The sequence below is a fragment of the Prionailurus viverrinus genome, chromosome C2 (genome assembly GCF_022837055.1).
Source record: "Prionailurus viverrinus isolate Anna chromosome C2, UM_Priviv_1.0, whole genome shotgun sequence".
Classification (NCBI taxonomy): domain Eukaryota; kingdom Metazoa; phylum Chordata; class Mammalia; order Carnivora; family Felidae; genus Prionailurus; species Prionailurus viverrinus.
Window position 1 is genome coordinate 98433538 of NC_062569.1, and position 26274 is coordinate 98459811.

The 26274-nt window shown below is 36.6% G+C and overlaps 1 protein-coding gene across 25 annotated transcripts in view; it reads left to right on the forward strand.

Annotated features, from left to right (window-relative positions):
* ZBTB20 (zinc finger and BTB domain containing 20) overlaps nt 1-26274 on the forward strand; it is a 767438-nt gene that overhangs the window by 240978 nt on the left and 500186 nt on the right. Inside the window, exon 1 of one of the 25 annotated variants that reach the window (XM_047874803.1) lies at nt 3857-3908. The exons of the other annotated variants lie outside the window; for them this stretch is intronic. The gene's annotated coding sequence lies outside the window, so the exon portion shown is untranslated. Of the gene's footprint in view, nt 1-3856; nt 3909-26274 lie in introns of those variants that run through there. 25 annotated transcript variants of the gene reach the window in all.

Genomic DNA, 26274 nt, shown 5'->3' on the forward strand with positions numbered 1-26274 from the left:
GTATGTCAGACACTAGGCACTTTACATGCCATTATTTGTCGGGTTCTCTAGAGAAACAGAACCAATAGGAGATATATATGTATATATACATTATACATAAACACAAATCAATAGGAGATAAACATATGTACAGAGTTGTATTTATACATATATGAAGTTATTTTAAGGCATTAGTTCACATTATTATGAAGACTGATAAGTCCCAAGATCTGCAGTTGGCAAGCTGGAGACCCAGGAAATCGATGGGGTGGTTTTTGTCCAAAGGCCAGTAGGCTCAATACTCAGGAAGGATCAGTGTTTTAGTTAGAATCCAAAGAAAGAAAAACACTGATGTCCCAGCTCAAAGGCAGTAAGTTAAGGGGATTTCTCTGTTACTCCAAGGAGGATCTGCTTTTTTGTTCTATGCAGTCCTTAGGGAGGGCAATCTGCTTTACTCAGTCTACCAATTCAAATGTTAATCTCATCCAGGAACACTCTCATAGATACACATAGAATAATATCAGACTAAATATCTGGGCACTCTGTGGCCCAGTGAGGCTGATACGTAAAAGTAACCATCACACATGGTTTACCTAATTTACTCCTGGACAAAATAAAGCCCAAAACTCAATGAGGTAAATACTATTGGTTATTATCACCAAATTTAATGATTAAATGTATGATTTCTATAGTGAGATTGCCCTTAGTCAAATTCCATCTCCCCCGCTTGCTGTCTAACAATAAGCAAGTTACTTAACCTCAGTTATCTCATGTCTAAATTGGGGATGATAGTATTATATACCTTGTTGAGTTATTGTAAGAATCAAATGAAATAATACATATAAAACACTTAGCTTTGAAGACTGGGACATAGTGTAGTACTCAGTGAAGGCTAGCTACTTTTTATTTACACAAGGAAATAAAGGTTCAGGGAGATTGAGACCCTTGCCCAAGTCACATAGCTAGTAAGTGGTGAAATGAGGCATTTAGTCATTCTTCTCTGCTAACATCTATTTTGCAGGGAAGCAGTATAATGTCATAGTTAAGGCTCTGGTGTTAGACTCCATGAGTTCAAATCTTGACTCTTTGACTTACCAGAAACTTTAGGCAAGTTGCTTAACTTCTCTATGTCTTAGTTTCCTCATCTCTAAGATAGGAATAAAATAGTATCCTTCCCAGACTAACAAAGAATCAAAAGATTTCTAGGGATATTGCTTTCATCTATAAACTTTAAGTGATAGAATTTCAGCCACAGGAAGACTGTAGAGGAGAGATTTCTTCAGTTGCCTTCAAATTATCCCAGCTGTTCCTAAGATGGGTAAGATTTATGAAATCTAGAAAAGTATTAAAAGCACATTAACATATTATAGATAGCATTGCTTTGAAACAAATTTCTTAGAAAACTTGTTTTTTTGAAAGAGAGAGAGAATAAAAATAATGTTTTTCATTCAGAATAATTGCATGTATCCTCCAAATGAAGTTGAAACCAATGGATGGGAGGTGAAAATAAGTCAAGGAGGAGTCCATTGTGGGATGAAAATCCTAGGACCTCATTTTGTAATTCTCTTGTGTGTTTAATAGAAGCCATAAAAGATCCACTATCTGGGACCAGATATTTCTCTCTCCACTATATAAGACAAGAAGGCTCAGAATTTCAGAATGTTGTATCTGATTTGTCATCTGTCAACCAAAAGCCGCTGAAAAGGCAAGAGCCCTGGAGAACTGTTTTCCTACATATGTATTTGTTTTTAGACAAATGTGTTTGTTTGAAGGTCTAAACACCATGGAAATGGGCACCATGGAAATGCATAGTTGGGGGGGTAGAAGCCCTAGAAGTATTGACTCAATCCTTGATCCTTCTGTGTGATGGATTAAATGCCACATGCTTCAGTTTGCTGTGTGTGGGGTCCTTCAGCACAATTTATAATAAACAGCAATCCTGTATGAAGGACATAAGAAACTTACTGACTTTTTTTCAAGAGATTAATGAGAGGTTGGTTGTCATCTGGATGTTGCTTAGGCAAAGAGCACTCCAGAGAAAATCATTGTGTGTCTTATTTCCCCCTCACTCCAAAATATTTATTTACACTTGAAATCAGGTTAAAATTAATATTAAGGGTAGCCTTGAAGGGGAAACATAAAACCCATGTGCAGGTTGAGTGGAATGTGGAAACAAGGGGAGAAATGGGAGGCACCTTCTTGCCTGAGAGTGGGGGGAGAAACCGGAAGTGAATTGCGTTTCATCGTCACCACTTTTGTATTCTCATTGATTTGTTTTTAACTTTAACTCCTGAAGCTGGTGGTGGAAACCTTCCTTACCAAGTTTCTCTCTGAGTTACCTACCACCCACCTGCCTCCTACAACTTGGAATCTTCTGCAAGTAGGCAATAGTTGTAGATATTGTTATGGGAAAACAAATGGAATCAGATGAAAATTTTGTGGGTAAACATCAGATGAAAATGTCTTCTCTGGTATGAGATAGCAGTTACTTTATCATACCCTTTTTATTTTCATAGAACTATTAGGATTATTTATTTACTTATTTGTGGCAATTGACATGAACAACATTACTCAAAGAAAAAAAATACTTAAGAAATAGGAGACCAGGAAAGAAAATGTAATTGTGTCTAGAAACCTTTTTGCCTTAGCTAAATAAATAAGAAATGATAAGACATACAATACAATAAGAGATGAGAAAGACTGAGGTTCAAGCAGACTGCTTTATTTAATTCCATTTAATTTTATTGGGTTGAATTTGATAGAGACAATGTCAATGGACATGTACAGGGAGATTGGTAGAAGCATGCCTGAGGCTGTTGTATCATTGACATAAATGTGTGTAAACAGAAAGGGAATGTTGAGTAATTCTATATACAAGAGTAATTTTTAGATATCAAATTTCAGTATTACAAATGCACAGGGCAGCAGGTTGAGGCAGATCTGTTACCTGTATTTAGTTCTTGATTTCAATATACTGAAAATCCAATGTAATTTTTAAAATTTTCTTCATTTGCCAAAAAGTACTTAGAAAAGTACTTAGAAAAGTACTTTTGCCAGCATTGCTGAATTCCCAGCTAAAACATATATTTCAGCTTTATTTTTGGAGGAGGAACCTTAAGTAGGCTGCTAGAAATGGTTAAACGTCAAACTTAGGTTGCCTTGGACCCCTTGGTTTTCTTACAGAGCTCAGCTTCCATAGCATATGTGAAGAGTCAGTTTACAAGTAGAAATATGTGCAAGGCTTAATTTTTAAAATTTATTTTTCATGTTTTATTTTATATTTGAAAGAGACAGAGTGCAAGCAGGGGACAGACAGAGAGATGGAGACAGAACCTGAAGCAGGCCCCAGGCTCCAAGCTGTCAGCACAGAACCCGATGCAAGGCTTGAACTCATAAGCAGTGAGATCATGACCTGAGCCAAAGTCAGGCACTTAACTGCCTGAGCCACCCTTTTTTTTTCTCATGTTTTATTTTATATTTGAGAGAGACAGAGACCGAGCAAAAACTTAATTTCATGTAAAAGTAAAGTCAAAAGAACTGAGATTGTTTTAGAGAAACCAGACATCTCAAGTGGATTATCAGAGTGAAATTAATTCATTTATGCATACTCCTCAACAAGCTATACTTTGGTCAGTTATGCTTTGAGAGAATTTGTGTAGTAGAAGGAAGTAGCACATGTTATAGTCCCAGAGGGTGAACACGCGTGAGACTGCCAACCTTCGTAGCAATAACTTTTCTAATTAGTCCATATGTGATAGGGAGTTGGGAAGACCTTATTTGTCTTATATTATTTTGTGTACTTATTTCTTTTCATTGAAATGGTGTTATCCTTAAATTTATCTATTAAGAGCTGCATCTGGATTCCAATTTGGGACAGCCCAAATGAAGCTGAAGACTTGTATAGATGAAGCTAAGAATTGACAGTATAGGTAGGTAAAATAGATGACTCATACCTTCCAGAACTCACCCTCATGCCTAAATGGTCTTCCATGCGTTAATCAATTTGTCTAGGTAATTGTCAGATAGCCACTCCATTTTATGGAGATATGTTTTAATTAATCAGTACACCTACATTTTGCTAAAGTTTCCTTATGGGCTGAATTATCATAACATTAGCAAGTTAGGATAGTAAAATGGTAAACACAAACAAGAATCACTGGTTTACAGAAAGTTCTTGCCTTGTAATTACATTATATACAAAGATATCCTCCTCTCAGACACATAAACAATAATTTAAGCTCTGCAGCAACAAGCACCTTGTCTTTATTTGTAGAACCTCTTACAATACCTGGCATATAGTGTGTGTTCAACAAATGTTTATTAAATAGATGAACTCTATTATAAAAAGACTCATTGTTACTCTAGATTTACCTACACATTAGGTCAAGTCAAATCTCTTCCTTTTTCCCCAATTTCCAAGAGCAAGCATTTGTGTAGGCTGTTCCCAACATACAAACAGGTTGTGTTACAAAATCTAGACAATTGAGTCACTTGGAACCAAGGATTCTTCTGTCATTCATACATTGATCACAAGTATTGATTCACCGTACATTCTGGCCTGGGCACAGTCCTATTTCCCAGTGGTGAGCAAGAAACAAAGTCCTGGTGTACTCTAGCTCTTAGAACAGTGCCCAGCACATATTGAATGCTCAGTAATTGCTAACTGCTCTTTTTAAAGATTGACTCTACTATTTTCAGGGATGTTTATTCAGAGCCCTTAGCCTCTATGCTGAGTTATCAGCTTATGCTATTTTAGGTATATTCTTACTTTATTTCATTAATCTTCCCTTTCAAAAAGAAAAAGATATCTCTCTTTATTATTATTATTATTATTATTATTATTATTATTGCTGTTTGGTCTTGGCAAGCTATGAGCCCTTCCATGTTATTCTCACCTGAAAATAATGAAGATGTGATCATCTAATTCACATGGAGAACACAGCAGAACTTAGTAAATTAATGTTTGCATAGTGCTTAGAAATGTGAGGTTAAATTTGCTAAGAGAAATATACAGAACTATTATTGCCGCTAAAATTATGATAGACATTTTTTCCTATACCAAAAACACCTCAGTTAATTGGTGTTCATATTTTAAAAGTTGAATGTACCTTAAAGAAAATGTTCAATGTATATCTAAGGAAAATAAAGATCATGCCATTTCATTATTATATAAAACATGTCTAAGAAATCACTAGTTTGGGGTCAGTATATGATATTTAGGACTTTATGATTCTCTGGTCTGGACAGATGGATGATTGCTTCTTCTAATATAAATGACAGTTGGCAGCTCTGGTGAAATGGTTTCCAAAGTCTTCTGCTTTTCGCCTCTCTTCTTTAGCTGTTGTGGTCTTGGACTAAAGTAGTAATGCACTCCAATTCCAAGAGCAAGGAGGGCTTTTGTTTGATTTGTTGTTGTTTTGTGGGGTTTATTTGGTGTGCGTGTGTGTGTGTGTGTGCGTGTGCGTGTGTGTGTGTGTGCATGTGTGGGTCTTGTCAGCCCTTTGGTTAACTCCATCCATTCAGTGGTCTAGCCAAAATGGCAGACCATAAATGTCCCACAGCAACAGGCTGTGATTTTAAACCAGGTCTGAAGACACTCTTCCCAGAATAGTGATTCTTCCATGTTTACTTCAAACATTGTCTAGACTGTGAAGGGTCATTGTATGTGATGCTCTCTCTTCAGCAGATGGAATGAGTTTAAATTGGAAAATTCAAAGCTGAGTATCTTAGCTGTAAGTTTTATTTATTTGACAAATATATAGTGACTACCCACCATGTGCATTAGGCACAGTTCTTGGCACTAGTGATACCACAGGGGATAAGACAAGTCTGGCTCACCAAGCTTATATTTTAGTAGAGAAGACAGATAAGAAGCAAGTAAATAGATAATTTTAGGAAAGAATAAATACAATGAAGAAAATCAAGCAGGGTATGGTAGCAAGGGTGGGGCGTGGCAAGCTCTTTTAGAATATTAAGTTCAGTGTAGATTTCCTGAAAAGGCAATTTTAGAAGAGACCAGATAAAAGAAAGAGAGTGAACATGCCAGTCTCTGGAGAAAGAACATTCTAGGCATAGGTAAAATAAAGTTTGCAAGCCCTGAGGTGGGACTTGGCCTGGCGTGTCCCAGGAAAGAAGGAATACTTTATGACCTTTGACAACCTCTAAAATCCTGAAGAGCCAGGTAGAAACTGACCCATATGATGTACAGTTAATTTTCCTTATACAACCTTATATGGCAGAAGACATTGAGGCATCCTTACAATGTGAGTTCCAGTCTTAGATTTTAAGGTGTCTTCATGCTATTTTTGATTTTAGTAAAACCATAGAAGGATTGAATGCCTTGTCTGGTGGCACAGGACCAAATCTCTCCTAGTAACACCTGAAGTTTACTCCTCCAAGAGTGCTTTGAGAAGTAATGCCACAAGACAGTTAATGCACATCCATGAGAGATGCAGGATGACTGTAGGGCAAGAGAGATGAATGAATGCACACCTGTAGGTGCTCTTTTATTTTTTAGCCTTTCTCCACTTATGAAACATCTACCCTCATGATCACCTATAAGCACCTTCTGCCCACTGGTTGAACCGATCTTGTTAGATGCAGGAGTATGAGGAGCGTCTGTTGTAATGTTGTAATCCATAATATTTTTCTGCCTCGGGAAACCTCTGCTTGTTCTGAAGATACTGACATATCTTATATTATGGCACCCTTTCTTAAAAGTTTATGAAGATAAAAGAAAATTAAATTTTGACATACTTGGAGTTGCTGTCTCCTCAGTGGAAGCCTATGGCAAATCATTTCGTAAAACACATAATCAGATCCTCACTTGGACATAATTTCAGAATTTTGTATATATGGTATTCACAGTGGAAAGAAATTTTTCTCCAATACCTTCTATAGTATTGGAACATGAAAGGCGAGTTAGTCCCTTATCCTGTCTTGTCTATTAAAGATTATTCAAAGCCTCAGACTTGAATCTAGATATGTAGAACCAACCGCAAGCAGATGATGCCTGTTAGTGACATTGTAGTTGTGAAGTTCAGTTTGAACCTTTGCTTTATCTAATTCCACTGTCATTTACTCTGTGCCTTTACAAAAATAATTGGAAAAAAAATCGTTCTTCACTGACTATTGCAGTCTTTTATGAAAGACTACCTTCCCAAGGTATAATACAGACTACAGTGTGGAATATTGGAGGCTGTTGTAGGACTGTTTGGAAATAGCTTGATACCTGAAGGATAGTTCTAGACTCCGAGGGAAAAAAAGAATACCATAAGAATTCATTCCTCCTCTAACTCAGTGCTTTGAGTAGTAAAAGCATATGGATTCTGAAACAAAAATATGATTTCCTTACTCAAAGTTAAATACCACCTCCCCCAAATTAAAGAAGAGAGGGTCAGGGGAGGGTGAAAGGAGGAAGGAATGGGGAAGAAAAGAAGGAAAGAAGGGGAAAAAAGGGGAAGAAAAGGAGAGAGGGAAGAAAAGAGAGGGAGGTAAAAAGGGACAAAGAGGAAGAATGATTCTTTTGACATGTAAAATGTTTCTATTAAATTCTTCATTTTCTGTTTTTTCTTTAAAAATATTGTTTTGTCTCATTATAAAACCTTGAAAATTTAAGGCTGACTGGTATACTGTAAGAAGCACTAAGTAAATGCAATTTCTATTTTTAATAATGATAGCTCAAATTTCATGTGAGCTCACACCAGCTCTCCAATGTAATTAAGTTTATGGCTTTCTTAGGCACTTTCAAATATCCACAATGTGTAGTTAACGATATATTTTTTTGGATAAGTATTAGGACACCACAATGGTGATGCTGTAGCAGCTGGTATCTATACTAAAGTAGATGCAACCAAATAATGGAAATCACAACATATTTTGTCTAAAAAGGCTCATGACAGAGAAGCCCTGTTTGAGCAGAATTTCCGAAGTGATAAAGGGCTGACGTATTTGAATGAAGAAAAGGGGTGTGAAGCAAAGACTGTACTTTGAGACTGCAGATCGCCTCTGAACAGCACAGGTATTCCCATAGGGCTCAAATGTAAGTTTGTGGTAGGGAGTGTGTATTAGAGATTAGACTACTAGCTCCTAAAACAAACATGATGGCCCATGATTTCTTTTAACGTCAGAGAAGAAGAAGAAGAAGAAGAAAAACACAAGTAGAAACTGCAGGTGCTCCCTTTTTATTGCACTGTGTAAAGAGAAAATGTAAAATGGACAAGCTTTCGACAATCATGTTCTCTTCATCAAGCTGTTATTGTTATTTTAGTGAGTCCACTAAAAAGAATTATCTAGAGCTTCTTGTTTTTACTTCTTTGTGTACTTGATGAATATGATTACCATTTTTACCTCATGTATTTAAAGCCCTCTGCCATAATCCCATATTCTGCCTAAAAGCCATGTCTGTGGGAGCTTTTGCTCCTGCAGTAGTTTTTAGGGATATGACTGCATTTAAGCAGGTGCAGTAAATGCACTTTTGGCGATTTTCACGGTTGTGTGCAAGTGCAAAACGTCTGACATAATTAAGCTGAGATTAATAGAGACTATTAGTAAAATAAGCTTGTTTTATGAATGAAGAACTCACACTCATTCAACATAGCCTTTCTTTGACAAATGCACTGCATTCACTTATGTACCACTGAATTGCATGCCTGGAAAGTGAATAAACATTTGTCAGGCTACCTTCCAGAGTTTTCCATTAACCATCTTCTAATTCCCTTCTTGTGGTCTGCAAAGGGAATCCAATTTTATTTTTAAATGGAACAAAGGGATTGGCCTGACACTACAAAGGCCAGTGATTGTCAGAATCACAAGAAATCTTTAGTTAATTTTGATCCTGAATTGTTCTTAGTCCTGTATTTTTCTCACTTTAGAATTTAAAGCATCCTATTCAAAATGGCCACCATACAGAGGAGGAGGGAGCAAAGGAAAATAATAAAGAACAGTGGCAACTGAGTTGATGCTGTATAAATAAGCACATTTGCTGTGTCTCTGTTCTGCAGTCTTTATGTCCCACTGATGAGAGAACTGGTTTGAGATGTAAATTGCTTCCCTTTGATTGAACCAGGGAGGAGATGTCATGTAACTCATCTCATCAGCATAGAGCATTGTGCGCCTTTGGTGAATTATAGGATAACAGAGCTAGGAAGAATTCCTTAACCTCTCTCTGCAGCCCTGTTCCAGTGTTTAATAACCACCAAAGGGAAGTACTTTCCTTCAGTTCACCTGACTACCTTCTGGGGTTTGAGCTCATTTCTTCTGACCCTGTCCTTAAATATTTTGTAAAGGATCACTGGGAAATACCATGGTTTTAACTTGTAATGTGTATCCTATAAGTTGTGGGGAGGTTTTTTTGTTTTTTGTTTGTTTGTTTGTTTGTTTTTTGTTTTGTCTGCTTATTTGTTTTAGGTAAAGAGCATTGAAAAGATTGCTTTGGAAAATGAGAAAGGGGATGAAGAAATAAACGAAAGGCAATCTTTTCCCTAGTGTGTCTCACTTAGCTAGCTTCAGGATAAACCTGGAGGGGCAGCTTTCCAGAAACCGAGAATAGAGGAGGGGTTAGGAGTAGGCGTGGACACAGGGGTAGGAGCTACCTGTGGTATCCATGAGATGGTGTGCTATATGAGCAAATAATTACTAACAGAATTTAAAACAAAAGAATTGGAAATAGGCCCGCAATCAATCTAGCCTGGTATCTCAAGAAACAGGGGACTATGGATATATGTGTAAGAAATTCGGGGCAGATATCACAGCCCTATCATGACAGCACGGCCTTTTCTTCCTCCCCTTCTATTAAATCTACATTTTGAAGGTGGATGGTGCTGACTCATAAATTAAATTGGAGTAATGCATACAGTGTATATATATTTCTGTCACTTTGTCTCAAATTAAACACGAACCTTCTCCCCTGACAAGATGATAGAAAAGTTAATTGCTCGCCCTGGCTTTAAATTGGAATTTGAATTTGCAAAATGCTAAAGGTTTATGAGATCTAAATCATGAGGAGCTTAAATTACATTCCTGTGATAAAATATTAATAAATCAATTAAAACATAAGCCGAGTATAATATTACTTTTTTTTTTGTAGGAACCTTGAACACAATAATTCATTAGGGTGTAGTGCAGTAACAATTATTGTATCTTTTTTTAATTTTCTTTTTATTAGTTTTTTTTTGATAAATACATCATCAGATAACATTCCACATAGTGGATTATCATTGCCCCGATGCAGCATCCAGAAATTCTGTTGCACCCCTAAACAAGGGCTCCCAGCCTAAATTATCTGCTATTGCTTATCCTTGTTAGCATCAGCTGCTTCTTTTACTGAAGGGGTACTTTCCTCTTGGGAACATCTGTTCAATGCCAACTCTGCCATTTTGTGGTTTCTGAATCTCTCCTGTAAAAATGGGCATGATCATAATAATGCTACCTCAGAACTGGCATGAGGATCAAATTAGATAATATATGTGGAAACCACTTATAGGTAGTAAAGCACCATCAAATGTTAATTATTACTATTATGAATTGGGAAACTTTTACCCCTAGAAGACCTCTTAGACATCACTTAATAACCACCTCCATCGTTTGAAGTATGAAGGATCACATAGCCAGAGAGGTTAAGCCACTTATCTGAGGCCACACAGCCAGATAGTGAAATTGTTGAAACTAAAATCAAGATTCCTAAATCCCAGCTCAGGGTGTTTTCCACTCTCCACCTTCAGAGGCCTTATGGAAATGTTAGGAGTGTCACATCAAGTTTGGGATGTTATTTGCTCTCCACATTGTTTTCCTTTTGAAGTTGTTGTTGTTGTTTTTTTTTTAACTGAGTAAACATTAGTAATTTTAGGAGTAATTTTCAAAGGGACTTGGTGGCACATTTCCCCACAGCTGTCAGGAAGGGGTTCATTTGACTAAGGAGAAACTGCCTTGTCCTGCTGCTCCCCAAATGAGGACTCAGCAGTATGCCTTCCTTTCCTACAGGTTCTGGAGAAAGCCTCAGATGAGAGAAGGTAGTGGCCTTCCTTTTTAAATATTTCTCCCATGTAATGATGGATGAGGATGCACCCATAACCCATTTTATCTCCTTTACCTTCTTCCTGCTCTATGGCCCTGGCCTGTGGTTTTCCTGTCCTGCTTTCCAACCCCAAGTCCCAAGAATCACCAGGATTTGCTTTTTATTTATTTTGAAAATAAAGAGAACCACCTCTTTAATACCGAGGAGACCTTTTCCAAATAATAATACTTGGAAAGGAAGAGATCCATTTCTTCCTCTGATGCTAACGTAAACCTAGCTCAACAAGGTATCAGCAGATCAGAGAATAAGAGACTGAGTCCTACTTCTGTTTTTCCTGGTGGCATGGGATTTGAGATCTGACAAGATTTCATCATTCCATCTTTGTTTCCTCTTCTTGCCAATAGTAATAACAAGACCAGTCTATACTAGTATGTTGAAGACCTCCATTAAATGATTATGAAATGTTTGCAGAATGACTATATGTATATATATATGTGTGTACATATATATATATATATACACACATATGTGTATGTATATATATATGATTACTTATATATATATAATGATTATATATATGTAATATATATAATGATTACTTAATAGTGGTATAGTTTTTACAGAATATCCAATGCATTATAAACAGAGACCATATGATCTTTGTCCTGAAGGTTAAAAGTAGAATATATGATTTTATAAGAGAAAAAAAGTTAGTTAAGACAAAAGCTGTTAACTGGAACAGAGATACTTTTGTAACTCTAAAATTAGTCAAGGACATCAACAAAAAGTAGATCTTAAGGAAAAGTAGATTCTATGGTGCCATTTAGAAATAAGTGAAATGGTTCATGGAATAGAAAAGCTGTTGATCAAAGCATGGGAATAGATTAGTTGTCAAGTGTCATGAAATCTCAATTAAGAACATAGAAATAAGCAAAATATGCTTTTAAGAAAGCAAATGAGATTTGATAAAGTCCAAGAACTTTTACACTAGATAGCCCTTGAGGGAATCTCTGATTTTAAAATCTATTTATGGATCCAATACTGTGTACCAAACCTTGTGTAGATATTGTCTAATTTTTCTCATAACAATACTCATAACTTTCATTTTATGGATGAGGAAACAGATTCAAGGATGTTAACATAAGCACAACTACAAAACACCACGATTCAAACCATGTCTGTCTGACTCCAAAGTTTCTTTCTCTTTTTGTTAGTACTATCTTCTGTAGCAAATTTAAGGCAACAAAAAACACAAAGAAACAAACAAGAACTATATAAATGTGCTGGGGAAAAGGAAGCAGGAAAAGAGAAGTGTTGTTACTGGAGGTAGACTCACAGAAAGCAGTGAGAAATGAAATGGTAGTTTAGAGCTTAGATGAACAATTAGAAAAAGTGCACAAAAGGGCTGTAAAATCATATCATATTGTGTAGGATAAACTACCCCAGTGTAATGGGGTACCTGGGTGGCTCAGTTGGTTAAGCGTCCAACTTCAGCTCAGGTCACGATCTCATGGTTTGTGGGTTCGAGCCCTGTGCTGGGCTCTGTGCTGACAGCTCAGAGCCTGGAGCCTGCTAAGGATGCTGTGTCTCCCTCTCTCTCTGCGCCTCCCCCACTCATGCTCTTCTCTCTCTGTCTCAAAAATAAATAAAACATAAAAAAAGGTCCAGTGTACTTACTTCAGTATATTTTCACTTTATCAAGTCATTTCTCTATTTTAAAACATAGGAAATTATTTTAAAGATTTTTACCTAACATTTAAAAGGAAGCTGTTCAGTCAACTAGAAAACTTACTTTCTCCTGTTATTCTTCTATTATAGGGGGGAAAAAGAGGCATTGCAGTAGCAAATTCAAGAGATTGAAGCAACTCAAACAACTTGATCACTCACCCACATGAGATAATTTTACAGCTACTAATTGGGGTCCTCTATTTCCTTCCTACAACTACCATATTACTTGTCATTCTACAATCACAGCTTCATTTCATGGCCCCATCTGGAAGTCCAAGGTTTAGCGTAGGGTGTAAAGTTCCCTATTTAAATGCAAATATTCCTATGAAGGGAGACATGCAATGGTCAACTAATATGAATACTATGTTTGACAACTTACAATGGATTAGTCCCGTTTTGGGGACAGAAATGGCCAAGAACTTAATTGAGGAAAAGGTTGGAGAGGAGCTAAGAAGTGAAAGTTCTGCTTTTGCCCGTTAAGAGGACATATAGGAAAAAAAATGCAATCCCATTTTATATCTTCTTATGCAAACCCCCCAAGAAAACAAAGTATAATGACACACATGAAAACCCTCTTCTTTAAAAGGTAAGAATAATCCCAAATCACAAAACATGGAATACTATGAAATTTAGATCTAGTCAAGGGGGGGATGTTGAGAGTAAATGAAATACATGCAGAAGGCAGAAGCTTCAAAAAATAGATAGAAAGATCCCAAGGGACACATGCTACAATTACTTACATGGACCAGGAAAGCCTAAGGCCACAAATGGTCTCTGGAAGTATCTGTGAGCCTCATTCTACAGCAGAGGTTAACAGAGTAGGCAGCAGTGAATGAGAAACCAGAGTTAGCATGTGAGGGTGGCAAGGTGGAGATGATAAACCACATCAGCTTAGACATGTTGATCACATTGAGGAAAAGAAAAGGAAACACTAAATCATGACCCATAAGATGTGTAATGCACAAGACTTCATGCAAATCTTTTTAGGCTACTGTTAACCTAAGTGGGGAAATCAGTGAGCAGAGGCATATCCCTTGAACAATGGACGTAGTGTGGAGTTAGTGAGAAAGCTGTAATGTGCTAAGAAATATGGCACCAAAATGAAACTCCCTACTCCTGCAATTTACTCCCCCAGCCTTTCTTATTCAGCAAACAGCTGATAAAATTAACTGACTGAAAAATGAGAAATAATCAAAAAGAAACCAGCATTGGACCCATGCTTACCAAATTATAAGACAAAAGTAACATTAGGAAAAGCAGATTATGATATATACTAGGAGAAGATTATACCAGAAAATAATAACATACTTTCCATAGTAGCAAAGAAGTGGAAGAAATTGTAGCTTCTTTAAAATAAGAAGTCAAAGATTAGATATATAGGATCAAAGAGATAAGATAACAAAAAGGGAAATAAAATGAGCTGTGAGAAAACAGGAAAGAAATGGAAGAGAAAAATAAAACTGTCTTAGGACAAAGAGCCATTTTAGATGCAGAAAATAGAAGGAAAGAACTTCTAACAATACCACCAGAATTTTGGGGAAGAAAAATAAAACAAAGAATTTAAAATAGTTTTAAAATGATGGGACAAAGTGATAATTATGATTGGCAACTCATATATTAGACAAAAACATTATCTCCCTAATAAATCAGAGTTCCTGAAAATTGATAAGACCAACAACTCTATAGGAAAACTAGCACAGGATATTCAGATGGCGCTTAAACATACTAATAGATATTTAATTCATATATAATAAGAGATCTAAAGATTAAAATATGCATGATAAGAGAAACGAATCAGAAATATATCAAGATGCATTTTTCATCTATCAAAATGCTAAAAATAACTTCAAATTGAGGTAAATATTATAATATCTACCAAAATAACAAGTACATGTTATTACTTGTTGTGACCTATCAGCTCTGGTTTTAAGAACTTATTCCACATGAATAAAATAATATATGCACAAGATTATTCACTACAGCATTGTTGTTGGAAATATTAGAAATAATGTAAATGCTAGTAAGGAACTAGATTAATTAACTATTGGATATCCTTCCAGTATATATATTTTAAATGAAAAATGCAAGATGTGGAGCAGTGTGTATAATGTAACAATATATATAAAGAATCTATTTTTGTTTTCATTGGCATATCTTTTTTAATTTTTATTCTTATTTTTGCATATCTGTTTTTTAGAAAGCAAAGTAATAGCAGTGGTTATCTGTCAGAAAATGGTGTAAGAACTGGATTGACAAAACAGGATGAGAGAGAGACTTTTTACCATATATCATTTCACATATTTGTATTTTGGAATAATGTGAATGTGTTATCTATTAAAAGCGAATGGATGAAAATTTTATGTTATACCTATGAAAGGCAAAGGAAATATAGGGACAACTGATATTTGTGAAAGAAAAAAAAAGAACAGAACAAATGGAAAACAATTTGTTTTCAGTATGTAAAAGAATACAATTTTTATGGAATAAAGGTAGTCCTGAAAGGGCACAATGTGTCCTAGGAAAATTGTGGTGCTGAGCAGTAAGAACTGAGACCTATCTTGATCAAGTTACAGAACGTCAAGGCAGAGCAAGGAAACATGGAAAGCCTACAGGAAACAGTATCCAAAAGGGAGAGATTGGATTTGCCTAAAAAATTTAAACTGCTAGAATTCAGAGACTGTAACACCATTACCTATTCTGGTAAACAAACAAAGCAAAATGGTGAATGATAAATTTTGGTTACTGAAAGATTGAGAGAAGCCATGACAGGTAAGTGGATTTAGGTGACTCAAAACTAGACTTCTCACTAAACAGTGGGAGTGGGTGGGGAGTATATCACAGATTGGAATGTAAGTGGTATAAATCTTGATGACATAGACATCATAACATGACAGAACCTGAGAAATTTGGAAGGAGAAGAAGAAATAGAAGGAGGAAGGAGTGCATTGATTACCTGTGTTTCATAGTAGAGAATAAGGGATCAATACCATCAAAGCTGGCAAACTACATAACAGATGTGGGTGTGTTCTCTAAAGCTATGAAGCTGAAGAATTAAAAGTAAAAATTCAATCCTAGTCTGGTGGTGAAGAGGAAGGAGAGTGGAGGACAAAAGGAAATGTAGTGGGGGTATTTTCATAATTTTCTCAAGGATCCAAAGTTGTATTCTAAAGTTATCAAATCAAAAATAGGACTTTACCTCTCTTATTAAAATGTATAAAGTTAACCATTAGAATGGTGTACTCAAGTTGGATCATCAGACCATCAGGATGAGTATTACAAAGGTCTTTTTAAAAAATACATTCCCAGTATCTCAACTCAAACCTACTGGATCTTATGGTGGAGAGGAATGAGGCTTGGGATCTGTGTTTTCAATAAATCCTCTAGGTCTGAGAAACCCTGCAGTAGAAGAGTTAATCTAAGATAAAACTTCCAAACTGTTAGGAAGAAAACTCAAGAGTAGCAAAGCAAATCATTAGAAAAGAAATGAAGTGATGTTTAAAATACTGTGAAATAGGATGAGAAAATTAAGATCAAGTATACATTTATAGCAATAAATATAGGGCTAAAGTCATCTTTTAAAAACATATGGTATATTGGGTTGCCTGGGTGGCTCAGTCAGTTAAGTGTCTGACTTTGGCTCAAGTCATGATCTCACAGCTCGTGGGTTCAAGCCCCACGTCAGGCTCTGGGCTGACAGCTCAGAGCCTGGAGCCTGCTTCAGATTCTGTCTCTCCATCTCTCTCTGCCCTCCCCCACTTGCGCTCTGTGTGTCTCTTCCTCTCTCAAAAATAAATAAAAAAATTTTTAAATAATAAAATATATATGATTTACTATTAGGAAGTCTACCAGTATAATTAACCAGGTTAATAGATCAAAAAAGAAAAAAAAAGGGGCGCCTGGATGGCTCAGTTGGTTAAGTGTGCGACTTCGGCTGAGGTCATGATCTCACGGGTTTGTGGGTTCAAGCCTGGTGTCTGACTCTGTCCTCTCAGTTCAGAGCCTGGAGCCTGCTTCAGATTCTGTGTCTCCCTCTCTCTCTGCCCCTCTCCACTCATGCTCTGTCTTTCTCTCTATCTCTCAAAAAAATGAATAAATGTTAAAAAAAAAATTAAAAAGAAAAAAAATACGGTACCTAAGGGACATTTGAGAAAATTCAGACCTTATTCTATCACAATGTAATGAGCTGGAGATTAATATCAGAAAGAAAAATTTTAAATAATATCTCTCTGTAGAATTTAAACTTTCAAAATCCATTTTTGAATTAAAGAGAGATTATAGAACTTAGAGAAAATAAGCACAGATGGATAGAGATAGAGCAGTGTTCAGAGGAAAATCCATAGCTTTAAATACTAATATGATATGAAAAAAAATTTTTTCATATATTAGCATTTATCTCATGAAGTTGGTTAAAATTAAAAAATAAATAAATCTGCCAAGCAGAAATAACAAATTGATAAAAAATAAAATCAGAAATTAATGAATTCAGAAACAGAAAAGACACTAATAAAGATTTGGGTTTTTCAAAGAGAATAACAAAGCAATAAATAAATAAATATCACATGGTTTAATTACTGAAGGAGAAAGCCCACAAATGCACAAAATTAGAAATACAAAAGGGGAAGTAACCATAGAAATAGAAGGAATTAAAATAATTATAATGAATAGTTTACCGATAAATTTGAATATTTTAGACACAATGGGTGTGTCCTAGGTAAATATAGATTGATCCAAGAGAAATAGAAATAAATTTAGAAAGTTTCAGGGCTACCACTAAATAAAGCATGTGTGTGTGTGTGCATGTGTGTTTGCTAAACAAATCAGTTCGTCAACTTGGTTAAGAGATGACTTTTTTTCTTATCTTTTAAATGTGCCCTCAAATTTTTTCCATTAGCACTGAGTAGTCAAGAACAGACTTCTCTGGCCATTTCTGTTCTTTCTTCAGGAGGGTACATCTTTCCTCATTGTTTTGCTTAACTGTGTTGTGGGGAGCTGTGTAGAGGCACTTGTCTCTGTGTCCTTCACTCAGGTTTCTTCTGCCCCAAACAGAGTTAGGTCTGAGAGGTGAATGAAAAGAGCCTTGGTTTCTAGGTCGGGTTCTGCTACTTCTTGCTTATAATATGTAACATTTGCATTCATTGCTCTATGGCTTTATTTTTTAAATCTCTCAACTAAGAGATTTGGACTACATTCCTGGTTCATATTCTTTTCCCAGAAAGCTGTATCTATCCACAAAATTTTAAGGCTTCACATTCTTCACAGACCTCCTCTCCACACCTAGAGTTCTAGAGCCATGCACTAGACAATTCTAAATTGCTTTATACAGCCTCTGGGACTGTACAGCTTTAAACTGAACACAGACCTCAGATGGAATCATCATCATCATTGTGAACAGCAGAACAAACATGGTGATTGCAGTGATACCCTGGAGCTAGACCACTCTAGTTTAAATTTTAGCCCCTTTATTTACTTACTGCAAAGCCTAGGGAAAGTTATTTAACTTCTCTGTACCTCAGTTTCCTCATCTGTAAAATGGAGAAATAACAGTACCCACTTCATAGGGTCATCATGACAATTAGATGAGTACATACATAGGAAGCTCTTAGAAGAGTGCCCAGCACAGAGGAAGCTCTCCGCAAGCACAAACTATTATTAATGTCTCCTACTAGTTGTGAACTCTTAGCACAGAGATAATCACATCACCTGTCTTTAATCTACTCATTGTGAACAATCTTTCCTCACATTTTGATCATGGCTGAAATAGCACCATTCCCCTTGTGGACCTACGATTGGATCCATTGCTCTTCAATTAACTGATAGTTATGAGCATTGTCACGTGCAGGATATGTTGGAAGAAGACTCATAATCCTAGAATTACCTTCCTTAATTTGGGATTGTTTATTAATCATCTCTGTTCGATAGAGGAAGCAATTAAAGTGAACTAAGGATTAACTTCATCCTAAAAAAGGAATTATTTTTTCATATTTTCTCTGTTTTTGTAAAGTTTTATTTCTTATGTGTGTGTATATAATCTACGACCTAAAGACAACTGCTTTCTTTGAAAAACACAATAAAGTGAAAATATAAAATTGTTTTTTATTTAACTTTACTCAGCATATATTCTTTTTTTTTTGAGCAGTATTTGAAGGTGACAGCTTATTATATAAGCATATGAATATCAGCTGTCAACTAGAAAACAAAAATTAAAAAAATTAATATATACAGTTTCAAGTAAGAATTCTAGTTTGCTCTGCCTTTATCCTCTTTGGTAGAAAGCATCCGGTGATTTACTTGTGGTCACAGAGAAAGTGTATCCAAGGAACGATTAAGTTTCAAAATACTGAACTAGCTTATATGGAGCCAATTTTATCTCAAATTTATAAACAGTTGTATAGAAAAGAGTCACATAAAGTATCAAAGCCTGCCTTGGTTGTATATCGAAGATAAAAGCCAAGGTTCTTACATGAAAAGAAATGTTGATTTATGTTGAATTTCAAAGGAAATGATTAGATTATCTGTGTTGCCTAGTTATCGCAATTGTCTCATCTGCTCTGACCTTAGTATATTAAAAAAAAAAAACACACAGTTTGTGCCTTTCTGGGGAGTCAGAGAGTATCTAATACTACCTCATGTTTATATTTTTTACATCAAATCTAATATTTTGAAAATGTATAAACCCAACAAGACCACTTTCTCTACAGGTTTTATGTTGGGCTGGTGCCATCTGTGGTTGTGACGCCAAGTGTTCTGTTGGGGCAGAATAATCAAATCAAAGTTAATGGGGTGACCATCTAAGCAGGGCTCTTTGTCATTAAGGTCCACTCTTGTGATAGTAGCACATTATCCTGCTGATTGGATTTGTAGGAAGGCATCCACCTGTGGCCACATTGGCAGGAAGAGACTTGCCGTGAGGCAGTCCTGGCCAAGTAGGAGGTAGCTGTCCTGGGTAGCAGATTCTTTTGCTGGAAAGCCAAAGCGCATAGGACAGCATGGGCAACATTAGTAGATGGGTGATTCATACATTATTTGGCCGATTTAGATCCCAAGCAAAGGAACCAGAAGCAGAGGAGTAGAAACTATATCACCAAAGAGGAATGACTGGTCTTGCGTAGGGAAAAGCAGGTACATGCTGAAACCCTGAGCAGATGACCAGACAAGATTTCAGGATGTGGAGCCCTTTTCGTCCATCTCACGAATGCTTTTCTCTGTTTGGACAAGAGCTATTGTAAGAATTTCCATGTCTGTTGGGGGCACTGAGGCTCTCACAGACTACGGTAAACACGATTTGGCTCACACGGTCTCATAATCAGGCTGACTTACACTGGAACAGAGAGTGCTCTATAGCAGCGCCAGGCCTCTAGCGGGACCAACTGTTAAATAATAAACAGGCCCTGTTTGTTGGCAGCCTCTTCCCCTCCCGCCAACACGGAGTGCCCATTCTCTAGGTTTACCTGCCTGCGTGTGTTCAGACACTCAGAACAGTGTGTGTGTTGTGTGAGGCGGTGGTGGCATGGAGGCATCAGTCTACATCTAATCTGCTTAGTTTATTATTCTCCCAGGGCCTCGGGTGAGCTAGCAAGCATGCAGGGCTCTGGCAGCCCGAACAACGGCTGTGCTGTCATTCTAGATAATGTTACAGGCTTTGCAGTGTGCATTGGCTAATTGTTTTTCTTATGTTCATTTTCTCTTCATATTCTTTCTCTTCCTTTGAATTGGTTTGGAGGGAGTGAGGATTAGGAAGGGTGAGAATGGTTCTGCCAAGTTGCTACTTTACTTCCGGGAAGTTAGAAAGCATCTGTGTTAATTGTTTTATTTTAAAAGCAAGATGTGTGTGTTTTATTCACATTGGTAGTGAATCAGACATTCAGTCAATCAGGAAATACGTACTGAAGACCCACAGGGTACACAGAACCTCACATTAGGTGCTTAAGCTTAATTCATTGTGCTTTATTTACTGTGTTACTCTACAATTGCCTGGGTGAGGTCGGAGGTTTCTCTCAGATTCCAGATTGCAAATGACTGCAGTAGATCCTGGAAGAGCAGTTCAGCAAGGAGACAGCCCAGGAACACACACACACACTCAAACCTCAGAAGAGAAACGATACCTCAAAGACCTCTAGTTGGGCATGGAGAATTTTTCCCATTCACGAGTTCCAAGGATAAAAACCTCCTGATAGTCTTAGTTTTCTGTTGCCTTTTTGGCCAAAGGAGTTTGATATGCCATACGAATGCAACGGTCAAAAATAGACTTTTTTAATTCCCAGAAACCTTCTCCAACCCCTGACCCCCAGCAAAGCCCGGGACAGTCTGTGAAACCAATGTCGGGAGGAGGATTTTCATTGATCAGTGTAAATGAGGCACATTCAAAGTAGGGAAGTCAGGGGCATGTAGTAAAGGGAAAACGGTAACTATGAAGCAGAAAGGACTGGTTTTTCTCATGAGCTAATTCTAAAGACAGTGCCCCATCTTTCAAGCAATGACAGGATCCCTGGAGGAAGTTTCTCCCAGGATGACCACTATGAAAAATAGCCCTTATTAGAGGTCTATGTTATAATACATTTAAAAAATCCAGTCACATCCCTTTATAATGATGGCTCCCACATGATGAAGCTGTCCTTTAGCTGGAACACAAAACCATTTGCTGGAGTGAAATGAAACTTCTCCTACCTCACTAAATCACTATGCTTTCAGCTTAGTTCCTTGGACTAGCTTACTTTTTAGATCAAGAGTACATATTTGAATTAGGAACTCTGGTGATAGCCACACAGGGTGTTATAGAAAGTTAGGATAGTAATCCCATATTCAACCTAATTTCTCCTAAATTCGTGCCTCAAAGGTGTATAATGAATACATGGTGTGTAATGTATACACTTGTAATGAGTACATTTGTGGTATTCTTTTCCCTTTATGAGAAATGCAAACCACTACCTTCTCTATCTTTTAAGAAAGATTTGGCTAATGTATAGAAAGAGTTGGCTAATAGATAGTGTCAAAAGTGGTTTAAAAAATGCAGACAGTAATAAATTCACTCAGAATGGTTCACAAATACCTGGTGGTAAAATGGATAGGGAGACACTCATTAAAAAAAAAACAGCACTATATAACAAAATCATTAAGTTCTGTTTGTTGTTAGTGTCCTATTGGATCCATATACCCTTGTCACTGAGTTCTCAAAGGTTTCATCCAAATGAACTCCCTGATTAATTATTTTCATCCAAGAAGTTTTGCCCACATGCACTAGGCCTTCTCCTGTCGAGCAGGCCTCGGTGCTCCTGCCAGGATACTACCTGGATGGGCCCTATTAGAGCTCTCATTTCTCCCTACATCAAGCTGCTTATAGCTAGTATCAACCATAAGCTCATTTACATTCTTGAATTTGATCTGTTGTTGATGGAAAAGCACATCCCCAAAGGTTTTTAGAATTGTGTCTAAATGGAGAATATATGGACTTCCAGTGAGGACGTGAGCAGCTCTGTTAGAAGTCAAGCTTATCAGTGAGGTGAATCCTGTTGATTACTTGACCATTATCTCTCCTGTGTTCCAGTGAGTTGTTTTGATTGCTAACACACACACTATGTAGGTATATATAAAATATATCATATGACATATAATATATATGCCTAGAACATTGTGTATTCATCTATCCATCTACCTATTTACATATCTTCTAATTGTTCTTAGTGATTTAGATGCTAAAATCTATGAAAAGAAGAATTTGGGGGGAGGGATTGGTATCTATTTAAGCACCACATATTTGGAAGGTGTTTATTCAAGATTCTACCATATTTCATATGGTCAAGACATGTGTAATTGAAGACCAATGTAGTACATCACCTTATTACTTATTAGAAAAAGCTTTACTGCCTACTTTAGTGTTTTGCGTAATATAAGAATGTTTTGGTGTATTTAATAAAAATATGTATATAGTTACAGTTGACTTTAGTTGTTGGGAAAATGGGATTGCTGGAACAGCACTTAAATAAAATGAATAGTACTGACCTACTTAGAAAAATTAATTATGAAAGAAAAAATAATGGATTATAGTTGCAGATAATGGTTTTGGGGACGCTGCTGGTTGAAATCCATCCTGAGGCTTATTTATAATTGGCACAATTAGAGTTTTCGAGAATTCAGCAGCTTTGATTTATTTACAGGGATTAATATAGTATTTGAGTTATTGAGGAGGTGGGAAATGGAAATGGGTAGGGGACTTACTGCTTTACATTGAAGTTCTGCAGAATTTCAAATTAATATTTTGGGAGAGAAAGAATTATCTCCAGGAAAAGTACCAGGTTCTTTAGTTAGGAGAACTTAATACATTTGGGTCCTTATATCAATATAATGTTATACTAGGTCAGATAACAAAAATTAAACATGACTTTGCACTTAAGAATACTTTATTTTCAAAGATGCCTACAAACTAAATTTCTGCAATTGCATTTCACTCCTTGAAATTTTTATATATTCATCAGATGTTTACTGATTACATACTGTGTATCAGGTATTATTCTAGGTACTTGGGATCCATGAGTGAAAAAGATGAAATATGTTAGGAGTTGTTAAGTGCATGACCCATTTATGCATGATACATAAAAGAATAAATTGGACTTCATCAAAATTAAAAACTCTGCTCTTTGAAAACATTATAAGAGGATGAAAAGACAAGCCACAGATGGTAAGGTTATATTTGCAAAGAATATATATGATGAAGGATTGTATCCAGAAAATATGAAGAACTTTCAAAACTCGAAATTTCAGGGAGGGACTAGGTATGACTTGCTAACTCCTGTATTCACAGAGTATCTGGCTTAGTAACTAGTTTTTGGGTGAATGAACAAATGTCCTTAGAGAAAAGAAGACAGGGATGGAGACCGTAGGAAGCTCAAAGGGCTAAGAAACAGTTCTCCCCCTTCATTGTTTGCCTCAGGTTAGCTCTCTGTCCTAAGAGCAGTTCCAAATGGAGAGGTTTTTGATGAGATGTGCATAAAGCATAACACCTTTAGAATCAAGACCTAGGCTTTTGCCCAGGTTGATACTAAGGAAGAAGCCATAAGCAGCTGATGCTTGAGAGTACAGTGGTGTCATGGAAATAAAATGAATCTGAAAAAAGGAGGCCCAAATTCCGGTCTTAACATTGAAATGCAATGACTTCAGGCAACTTTTTGGAAACTAGATTCTCATATACATATAAGAGTTATACTGTCCACCTGCTTATTCCTTAGTCTTGTTTCAGAGCCAAAAGAGACAATGGATATAAGAGTAAGTGTTGAATTGCTGTAGAAACGTAAGCGTTTGTTATGATGGGTCACAAAGTCCCATATAGACAATGTTACTTAACCACTGCAGTGTTAAAAATTGACGTTCTCAGGACTCTCCTCACTCTGGGCAGTCCGCCTGGTCAATCTCATACACTTCCATAGTTTTGATTACCATCTTCATATAGATGATGACCACATTTTTCTCTCCAGCTCAGACTGTTCTCTGAGCACTACTAATGCTTACTCTTAAGTGTTCTTTAACTCTATCTACTCTTCTCCTTACCAAAGCTACTATGCTGATCTATGAGACCATCTTTCTCTCCAAAATTCAGATCTCCTTAATTTTGATCTTATAGGCTGGTTCCTGTCTCTGTTGCTAGCCTGACTCAAATCACTTTTTCTCTAGCATTCTATGCTCCAATAATACTGAACTTCTTTTGGTGCCTGCATTGCACCACCTTCACTCTCATTTCTAGCTTTCACCTGAGTCTCTCCTCCCTTATTTGAAATACCTTTCCATTCCTCCCTTCTTTCCCCTTGTGCTCAGATACACTGAAATAACTTAGCAAATCTCAACTTAAAATCTCATTTTCTCTGGGACGCCTTCCCTAATTCCCCAGCTAATTAAAATTGCCTTACATTGTACTCCTATAATGCGTGGTTTATCTCTATTGATTGTTTTGCCAAGATTACCTTTAAGATAGGGGATAGTAATCTCCTTCAAGACTATGTCCATAGTGCCTACCACAATGCCTGGTATTGATTAGGCATTTAATAGATATTTGTTGAGTGAATGAATGAGTAAATGAATGAATAAATAACTTGAATAGGCAGAAATAATGTTATGGCTAATCCATTACGTTTTTCAGTTTAACTTTTTTTTGTGTGATATTTGCCCAGTTTGTCCCTAGAAAAGTAAAAAAAAAATTAAATAAAAAAATTTAAAAAATAGAATTTCTTGAAAATTTGTTTCATTTTATTTTATGTATTTTGAATAAATCTCACTAGAGTCTCAATTTTCTGGTATTAAGAGTTATTCCTGAATATGAAATATCTGAACGGCATGATTCCTATATTTTTTTCTCTAGGAAAATTATTGTTAGATCTCCTCTTATTATTTTTTTTGTTGGCCTTAATTGGAATGAATTTGACAACTTTGTCCAAGAGATTATTATGCTGTTGTCAATTTTCTTAGACTAACATTTAGGAAAATTCCATTATCACAGTCTTTGCCTCTGTACCTGGCTGTCTTAAGCCCAAGCTAGGTGGAAACATTTTTCAGTAATGTTCTGGCATTGCTTTCCAGTATCTGCCTATAAGTAACTAGAGAGAATATTAAAGATGAGACAGTGAGGAACCTGACAGAATATGGTTCCACTGACAGCCAAGGAGGTTGCTTAAAATGGCATAGTCAGTTTGTAATAAAGGTTCATTGAGACATTTGGTATTGCACAACCAGTTTCCACATGAAGTAATCCCTTATGCTCCAATTAATACCTTACTAAAATGTTTTCTCAAGGAAAACAACAGTTTTTTTTAACTTTTATAGATATGTGACACACTTTTGAATTTATTATTAACAGGTTAATTGAGTATTGACTATTGAGCAGAATAATATTCTGCTGTTGGAAAGCTTACAGCAAGTGGGGCACTTTACATATCTCCATATGCCACAGTGATCCTACAGTGAGAAGTTACCACCATTTTACTAATGAGGATCCTGAAGATCCAGGATATAAAGTAACTTGCTTTTAATATCACACAACTTGTATCGAGAAACCCAGGCTTAAATCTGAATCTGTCTTGCTTAAGTGATTTTTCTACTCCATTCCAACACCTCCTTGTGAAATCATGACTTATTCCGGGCGTATTAGTTTTTCAAGGTTGCTGTAACAAATTGCCACATACCTACTGGCTTAAAACAACAGAAATATTCTCACAGTTATTTGTGACAGAAATCTGAAATCAACAAATCATCAGGGCTGCAACCCCTCTAAAAACTCTAGGGTTGAATCCTTCCTTGCTCTTCCAGCTTCTGGTGGCTCCAGCTGCTCCTTGGGCTTGTGGCTGCATAACTATAGTCTCTGCCTCCATCATCACATGGTCTACTCCTCTGTGTCTACTGTCTTCTCTTCCTGTGTCTCTTATAAAGACTTGTCATTGGGGGCGCCTGGGTGGCTCAGTCAGTTGGGCGTCCGACTTCAGCTCAGGTCATGATCTCGTGGTCTGTGAGTTAGAGCCCCATGTCGGGCTCTGTGCTGACAGCTGAGAGCCTGGAGCCTGCTTTGGATTCTGTGT